The sequence below is a fragment of the Oryctolagus cuniculus genome, chromosome 11, assembly GCF_964237555.1.
Source record: "Oryctolagus cuniculus chromosome 11, mOryCun1.1, whole genome shotgun sequence".
NCBI classification, from domain to species: Eukaryota; Metazoa; Chordata; class Mammalia; order Lagomorpha; family Leporidae; genus Oryctolagus; species Oryctolagus cuniculus.
This window is the reverse complement of record NC_091442.1, coordinates 59712514-59720387: the sequence shown is the minus strand read 5'-3', so window position 1 is coordinate 59720387 and position 7874 is coordinate 59712514. Positions and strand designations below refer to the sequence as shown.

General features: G+C 52.5%; 1 long non-coding RNA gene across 1 annotated transcript; it reads left to right on the top strand.

The window, feature by feature from the left end:
- The first annotated feature begins 15 nt into the window (after positions 1-15).
- LOC138844370 (uncharacterized) lies at positions 16-3659 on the top strand. Its single transcript, XR_011380110.1, has 2 exons — positions 16-121; positions 3243-3659. It is a non-coding gene; the product is annotated as an uncharacterized lncRNA (long non-coding RNA).
- The last annotated feature ends 4215 nt before the right edge of the window (positions 3660-7874 follow it).

Below are 7874 nucleotides of genomic sequence, written 5' to 3'. Positions count from 1 at the left end.
GTCCGGCCAGCAGGGGCGGCGGCGGCGGGGGGGGGGGGGAGGGTGCGCCCCGCTTTCCTCTGCTCGCCGCCGCCCATTGCACCAGGACGGGGCCCTGCTCCTCGGCCGCTGTGTGTCCCAGGTAGGATAAGGATACCGTTCTGGGACACCTATGAGTCCGGGCGGCGAGCAGAGACCGGGTGCTCCCGAAGTGTCTGGCTGCGGCCGGAGGGGCGCCTTCCCCGGGGCCGAGCCCCCTCCGCAGCCCACCTCCCCCTGGGTTTCTCCTAGCCCATCTGGTTCCCATTTCTCTCCCGCCCACGGCTCGGAGGGTGGTGGGGAGGGGGGGAGGTGTGCAGGCGGGGGCTCCGAGGGCCTGGCCCAGCGGCTCTAAGCCCAGGGGAACTGAGGTGGGGGCGGCGGGAAGCGAGCAGACTGGCCGAAGGCGAGGGTACTCCTGGTGCGAAGCCTCAGCCCCGCCCCGCCATTCCGCGCTTCTGAGTGGCCAAGCCGGGGGGTGGGTGGCGTGGGCCGGGGCTGGTTCTACATTCCGGCCTGGCCAGGGGACCTTGCTGTCTCTGGTGGGGGCAGGGAAGGAGGGGTGGCCTTGTTGGTGGCGGGATTTCAGTAGTTCAGATTGTCTTCTCCATCCCAGGAAGCTCCAGACGCGGTGGGGGCGGCGGGAAGCAGCGGAGTCCCCCTCGTCCAGTCCCTCAGCGGGAGGGCGCGGCCAGACCGGCTCCCGCCGGGGGGCACTGTCCGACCCCGCTCAGCGGCGGGTGGGCGCCCCTCCCCCACCCCCGTCGGGTTATTTTGGAGCCTGGGCTGCCAGTCGCTGGCCCCGGGTTTCCACGTGCCCCCTCCCTCCCCCTGCCCACGCTCCCCGTGACGCACATCCTCCGCCCACGCAGCCTCTGCTCCCCGCGCCCCCCTCCCTCCCACCCGGCGCCCTCGGGGCGGCGCTGAGCCCTGCTCTCCGCAGGGAGACGCCCGCCCGAGGGTGGGGGGCGGAGCAGGGCGTGAAGTCGGGGGGCTGCGGCAACCCGCAGGGCGCCAGGCGCCTGGGTCGGGATCCGGGGAAGAGGACGGGGGAGGAGCCGACGCTGAAGTCCCCAATCCCCAGGGCTGGGGCGGGTCCTCGGCCAGCGAGGGCGGGGGGAGGCCCAGGGCGCCGGGCTGCCCGAGTGGGACTGCCCGGTGTGCGTGGCTGAGCCCGGTGAGGTGCGACCGGGAGGCTGTGCGTGCCAAGTCCGGGAACTGTCGAAGCCAAGCACACGGGAGGCGCTCCTGCCTGCCGCTGGCTCTGCACCCTGGGAGCAGGCGTTTGCGGCTTTCCATCTACCTGTGTGTGTGTGTGTCTCCGTCTCTCTGCGTCTGTATGCGCGCCCCTGTGTGTGGATTTAAAAATACGTACATTTGAAAAATCGTTGACTTATCAGGCCCCGCCGAGGCCCGGAGCGCCCCCGCAGCCCGCAGCCGCGCCGCGGCCTGTTCCTCGCTTCGCTCCCACTCCTGCCGCCCCCGGCTCCCCGCCTACTCCCTTCCGCCGAGAACAAGGAATTTCCAGCCTTTAGCAAGGGAAGAGAGAGAGAGAGAGAGGAAGACAGAGACCACGAGAAACTATAGAAAAACATGAGGCAGGTGTTGGGGGGGCGGGGGGATTGGGGGGGCATAAAATACCCAAATTTCCATTTCTTTCTCTGCACGGTCCGCACTCTCAGGACCACTTCCCCACCTGACTCGTCCGGCTTCTGCCCTCCCCACAAGGCGAAGAGCGACCTGATCCCAGTTAATCAAGGATTAGTATTCCCATGATCTACACTGGTCTCTTCCAGGAAGGGAAACAATGTCTGTGTCCCAAGGTTTCCGGGAAAGGAGCCAGGAGTCTGCAGAACGGAGGGAGAATTGTGAGACCTAGGGCCGTGTAGATTTGTCTTCCAATCGGTTGTGCTGGAACACAAACACATCCTCACGGTGCAAAATCCCACTTGCTCAGCAAGGTTTGGCTCCAACTCCCTGGACTGGATCCTTCCCCACCGTCAGCGCCCCCTCCTGCCCGGGGCAGAAAGGGCTCCACCCACCCCTCTGTGCCATCCATCCCCCCCCCCCCCCTCAGTTCAGTGATAGTTCGCTTGTTTTGAGACCCTCAGCCTGGAACCTCTCCAGCTTTGTAAAAGAGCTGAGAGACTTGGAAAACAACAGTTCACACAGCTTCAACTCCAAAAGGGCAAAACTGCGTTAAGTGCAGAAATTAGGTTTTCCTTGCTCCTTTGCTTTTAAGAGTTCCCAGTGACCCCAGCAAGCCTGGCTTACTGGCCTTCTAAAAGGTAGAAGACTGCCACCCTTGCCCGTGGTGGGAAAATACGAACGTAATGTAATGATGCCTTTTTCAGTAACATGGCAGAATTGATCACCCAAGAAGTGTTCTTTTTTTTTTTTTTAAAAAGAAACGTGTTACCCCCGAGAGACGATGGTGTAACCTCTGCCTGTAAGGCACTCTTAGTAGGGGAGATGGGACATTGACAGGTAATTGCACAATAGTGCAAGAATGGTGGTACAAACAGTGGGAGAGGGCTAAGGACACTGGTGAGCCACCTGGCGCTGTGAGGGAACTGGTTTAGACAGGCACTCAAAGGAGGGTTCAAATGCAGCTCAGTATTTGGAAGCATGAGATTTCCGGTCAGATTAGGATGTCCACTGGCATGGAGGTATGAAACAATATTGAGAAACTAAAACTTGTTCATTAATGACCAGTGGGCCTCTCAAATTGTGCTTAAGGACAAATTTAAGGAAAAAATTCAGGAGGCCGGCACTACCTGCAATGCAGGCATCCCGTTTGGGTGCTGGTTTGAGTCCCAGCTGCTCCACCTCTGACCCAGCTCCCCACTAGTATGCCAGGGAAAGCAAGGGAAGATGGGGCAAGTGCTTGGGCCCCTGCACCCACGTGGGAGATCCCGGTGAAGCTGCTGGCTTCTGCCTGGCCCACCTCTGGCCATTGAGTCCATTCGGATAGTGAACCAGCGGTTGGATCATCTCTCTCTCTGACTCTCCTTCTCTGGAACTCTGCCTTGCAAGTAAATAAATACACCTTTCAAAAAACTTTCAATCAATGATTATGTTTTATAAAATACACTAATGATAAATTATTAGAAAAATAAAATAAGCATCCACTTGCATGAGCTTCAGCCAAGATAACGTTTCTGTCTAGTGGCTGTAGGACTTTCTAAATGCTTGCACTTAGATTCTGGAAGTGTTTCATTCAGATTGGTACCAAGCGTTGAACAGCACTGCTGCAGCTCCTTTTCATCCAAGGTCGAGATCTTCCTGAGGACCCTGGACTTCATCCCGTGGCAATCCCACGGAGCCGTCGGCGTGGCACTGCAGGTCTGCATCGAGCATCAGTGTGGAGGAAGAAGTATGGCAGGGAACGGAATGATCTCCGTAGAAGCGCCATGTCGGAGTTGGCAAGGTGCCAGGCCGGGTCGCTGGCCTGGGCTGAAGAGGAAAGGACGCAGTTGAAAGAGAGGAAGGACAGCCCAGGGGACTCCACTGTTGAGGGGAGAGAGCAGGAGGGGCGAGGGTACCTCTAGTGTGGGTGACTGGGTAGACGGAATGGGTGCTCTTTTTCAAAACTCTGGAATTGTCTTCATTAAATATGCATGGTGTTGTGCAGTCCTTTACCCGTAGTTCTCTAAATTGAAAACTATGAAAACCAGAATCTTCCTTGTGTGATACTCGACAGCAAACCCTGACCTGACTGGGACTGATTCTGTGGCAGAGAGCCTGACCTAAACCTCTATGAGGCTATGGTTTTCATTTATCCCTCTTTGATTTATCCTAGTGTGACCACTCACCTGCACCCACGCAGCAGTCCTGGTGTTGGATCACTGCGTGGTGCCCACGTACCATTGCCTTGTGTAATTGTACATGCACCATGTTATCTTTCTGAAATCCAGAAAATTCTCAAACACGTTTACCCCCCACATTTCCCAGCCTGTTTTCTTGTTAGCTTTGGAATGAGTTTTTTTTTAGCCTATTTGCATAAACAGATCCACCTGCAGATAATGAATATTCATTGCAGTATGTGCTGTAGACTCTGAAGGTGATTCTCAAAGTGTTTTGAGCAGTGTCCTCTGTTTTAAAAAGGCTAACAACTTCTTGAATGACTATGTCATGCCGAAGTGGACAACCAATCTCATTTACACATTTTAAGAGTCAGTGATTTTCTGGAATCACTTCGCAAAACTAATTAGTTCCCCTGTTTTCGCCTTAATCCAAACCAAAGAGCAAACTGAATGTTGAGAATGAGACTTGGTAGAAAAAAATGGAGAGTGTGTGTATGTGTGTTTATATATGTAGAAAAAATGAAGAGACTGGATATGTGTTTATTAAATATGTGTATATATATTAAATACACACATATAATATACATACATTTTAAAGAGTCCATTTAAATGTGTGTTATGAAAAAAATATGATTTCCGGGCCAGTGCCATGGCGCACCAGGTTAATCCTCCGTCTGCGGCGCCAGCATCCCATATGGGCACCGGTTCTAGTCCTGGTTGCTCCTCTTCCAGTCCAGCTCTCTGCTATGGCCTGGGAAAGCAGTAGAAAATGGCCCAGGCGCTTGGGCCCTTGCACCCGAAGGGGAGACCCGGAGGAAGCTCCTGGCTCCTGGCTTCAGGTCGGCCCAGCTACGGACGTTGCGACCACTTGGGGAGTGAACCAACGGAAGGAAGAACTTTCTGTCTCTCTCTCTCTCTCTTTGCTGTCTGTAACTCTGCCTGTCAAATAAATAAATAAACATCTTTAAAAAAAGAAAGGAAAAACTGACTCCAAGGTATTTTTGCACCGCAATAATCTTAAATAATATCTTAAAATTTCTTTAATTTTATATTTATTTTTATTTTATTTGAAAAGCAGAGAGAGACAGAAGGAGCTCTCCCATCTGCTGTTTCACTTCTTAAATGCCCACAGTTGCTGGGGCTAGGCCAGGCCGAAGCCAGGATCTCAAAACTCAGTTCAGTTCTCCCACTTGGGTGAGACTCAAATACTTCAGCTGTTGCCTGTTCTCTCCCAAGGTTCACATCAGCAGGAAGCTGGAAGCAGAGCTGGGACTAGAACTCAAGGACTCTGATAGGAGATGTGGGTGTCTCATGTGCCATCTTAATTGCTGGGCCAAATGCCCACCCCTAAAACATTTTTAACTGGGGCCGGTCCTGTAGCGCACTGGGTTAATCCTCCGCCTGTGGCGCCAGCATTCCATGTGGGCGCCGGTTGTAGTCCCAGCTGTTCCTCTTCCAATCCAGCTTCTGCTATAAAGCAGTAGAAGACGGCCCAAATCCTTGGACTCCTGCACCCACGTGGGAGACCCGGAAGAAGCACCTGGCTCCTGGCTTTGGATCAGTGCAGCTCCAGCCGTTTTGGCTATTTGGGGAGTGAACCAATGGAAAAAGGAAGACCTTTCTCTCTGTCTCTCTCTCTCTCACTGTCCACTCTGCCTGTCAAAAAAAAAAAAAAAAAAAAAAGAAGAAGAAGAAGCCAGGAGCTTCTTCCAGGTCTCCCTCGCAGGTGCAGGGGCCCAAGGGCTTAGGCCATCTTCTACTGCTTTCCCAGGCCATAGCAGAGAGCTGGATCAGAAGTGGAGCATCTGGGACTTGAACCGGCGCCAGATGGAATGTCCGCACTGCAGGTGGTGGGCCCCGTGCATTCCTTTCATTTCCACTGTGCCTCGTGTCACTTTGGCTCCTCCTACTGCGTAACACAGGCTAATTTCTACCTTACTGCCTAACAGACCCAGGTCTCCCACATGGACGGTAGGAACCTAACTCAGCTATTACTGCTGCCTGCCGGGCTTCACAGCAGGAAGCTGGAATCGCTAGGTCAAATGCCTGCTCCCGAATTCATTTTCCCACAAACTCTGAAGTAACATTATACATGTATACAAGTAGACTTTATTTTTAAAACACAACTTTAGATTTACAAAAAGATTGAAAATATATTACTCGGAGAGTTCTCATATACCCCACATCTGGTTCTCTCCTTGTTCATCTCACGTTACTATGGCACATTTGCCACCATCAACGAGCCGTTATTAATACATTATTATTTTTTTTTGACAGGCAGAGTGGACAGTGAGAGAGAGAGAGACAAAGAGAAAGGTCTTCCTTTGCCGTTGGTTCACCCTCCAATGGCCACCACGGCTGGCGCGCTGCAGCAGGCGCGCTGTGGCCGGCGCACCACGCTGATCCACAGCCAGGAGCCAGGTGTTTCTCCTGGTCTCCCATGGGGTGCAGGGCCCAAGCACTTGGGCCATCCTCCACTGCACTCCTGGGCCACAGCAGAGAGCTGGCCTGGAAGAGGGGCAACCGGGACAGAATCCGGTGCCCCAACCGGGACTAGAACCCAGGGTGCCGGCGTGGCAGGCGGAGGATTAGCCTAGTGAGCCGCGGCGCCGGCCATTATTACATTATTTTTAAGTAGAGTCTGCAATTTGTTCAGATTTCCTGTGTGTGTGTGTGTGTTTTAACTCGTGTTGTTTTAGGATCCTCCCACAGTGCTGCTTAGTGTCCCTAGGCTCCTGTTGTCTGCCTCAGTTCTCAGACTTCTCTTGTTTTGATAAGCTTGATACTGTTGAGAAGTACTGGTCAGGCATTTTGTAGGACCCTCTGGTTTAATCTGGCTACCATTTCCTTGTGAGGTGAGTGGTCTTCTAGGCCTTGGAGGAAGGAAACCACAGAGGTAAAAAGCCATTTTCATCACATGGTATCAACGGTGCCTATAGTAACAAGAGGATTGTTGGGCTCCAGGTCAGCTGAGGATGTGTGAGACATAGGATGACTCTTGCAGCACAGCCGGCCTAGGCTTTTTATTTATTTATTTTTTTGTGGGGTGAAGATGAATTTTCTTACCCCTAGTTCAGTCCCGTTTTGACTTTAGAAATTCCTTGTTTTGAAAGCTTGGACCGCCACCAGAAGCCACCCCATTCCCTGGATTTCTCCTCAGCTCCTCAACTTGGCTCCATCATCTGTAGGCTTCCTATTCGCCACCATCAAAGCCCCTAGAAACAAATCAAGCAAAAAAAATCCCACTTCAATTCCTGCTAATAGTTACTGAACACCTGTTATGTGCCAGGCCCCCAGCAAAGCCCTCTCTGTGTTAAATCTTTAAGGAGAAGCAGCGTGATGTCCAGAAAAGGCTCAGGCTTTGGGGTAAGAGCTGGGTTGGAGCCACAGCTCAGACCAGCGCTGTAATCGTAGGCAGCTTCCTTTGCTTGCCTCAGCCTTGTCTGGCTCCTTATAATGGAGGTAATTATATTCATCTCATAGACACTGCGAGGAATAAAGAAACCTTTCCTTAATCCCCGCAGGTATTTTGTTTCCAAAAATAGAAACCCCTCTAGTTCCATTTTTAAAGGCTAATGTTTATGCCTATAAAACACTGACACACAATTTCTTGATGACTTCTGTTTTAAATCATTTAGGACTTTGGAGGACCACACTTTGGACAATCATCTCACTCTTAAAAATTGTGATGTCAGGACCCGATTCATAAAGAGATCTCAGTTACAGGCTTCCTGTAACAAAAAAGGTCGTGGTAAAAAGAAAAGAAGGAACTTGAGATAGTTTCGATGCCTGTATCAAGTTTGGCCCAGGGGACCTAGGTTTTCTATTGGTTAACCTCCCCGTCAATCGCACTAGTTGTAAATAAACTGGAGACGGAAGCATGTTGTTTAGAGGCGGGATCTTCCTGTCGCCATTGTTAGGGCGGGATGAAGCCCCGTTTTCTAATAGGCTGAAAGCTGCTTCTCCCGCCCTCCGCGGCCAGTTGCTAAGGGGCGGGACTCCTCAGGTCCTGGGAGAGTTGAATGCTGGCAGTCTCGTCCATTCGATTGG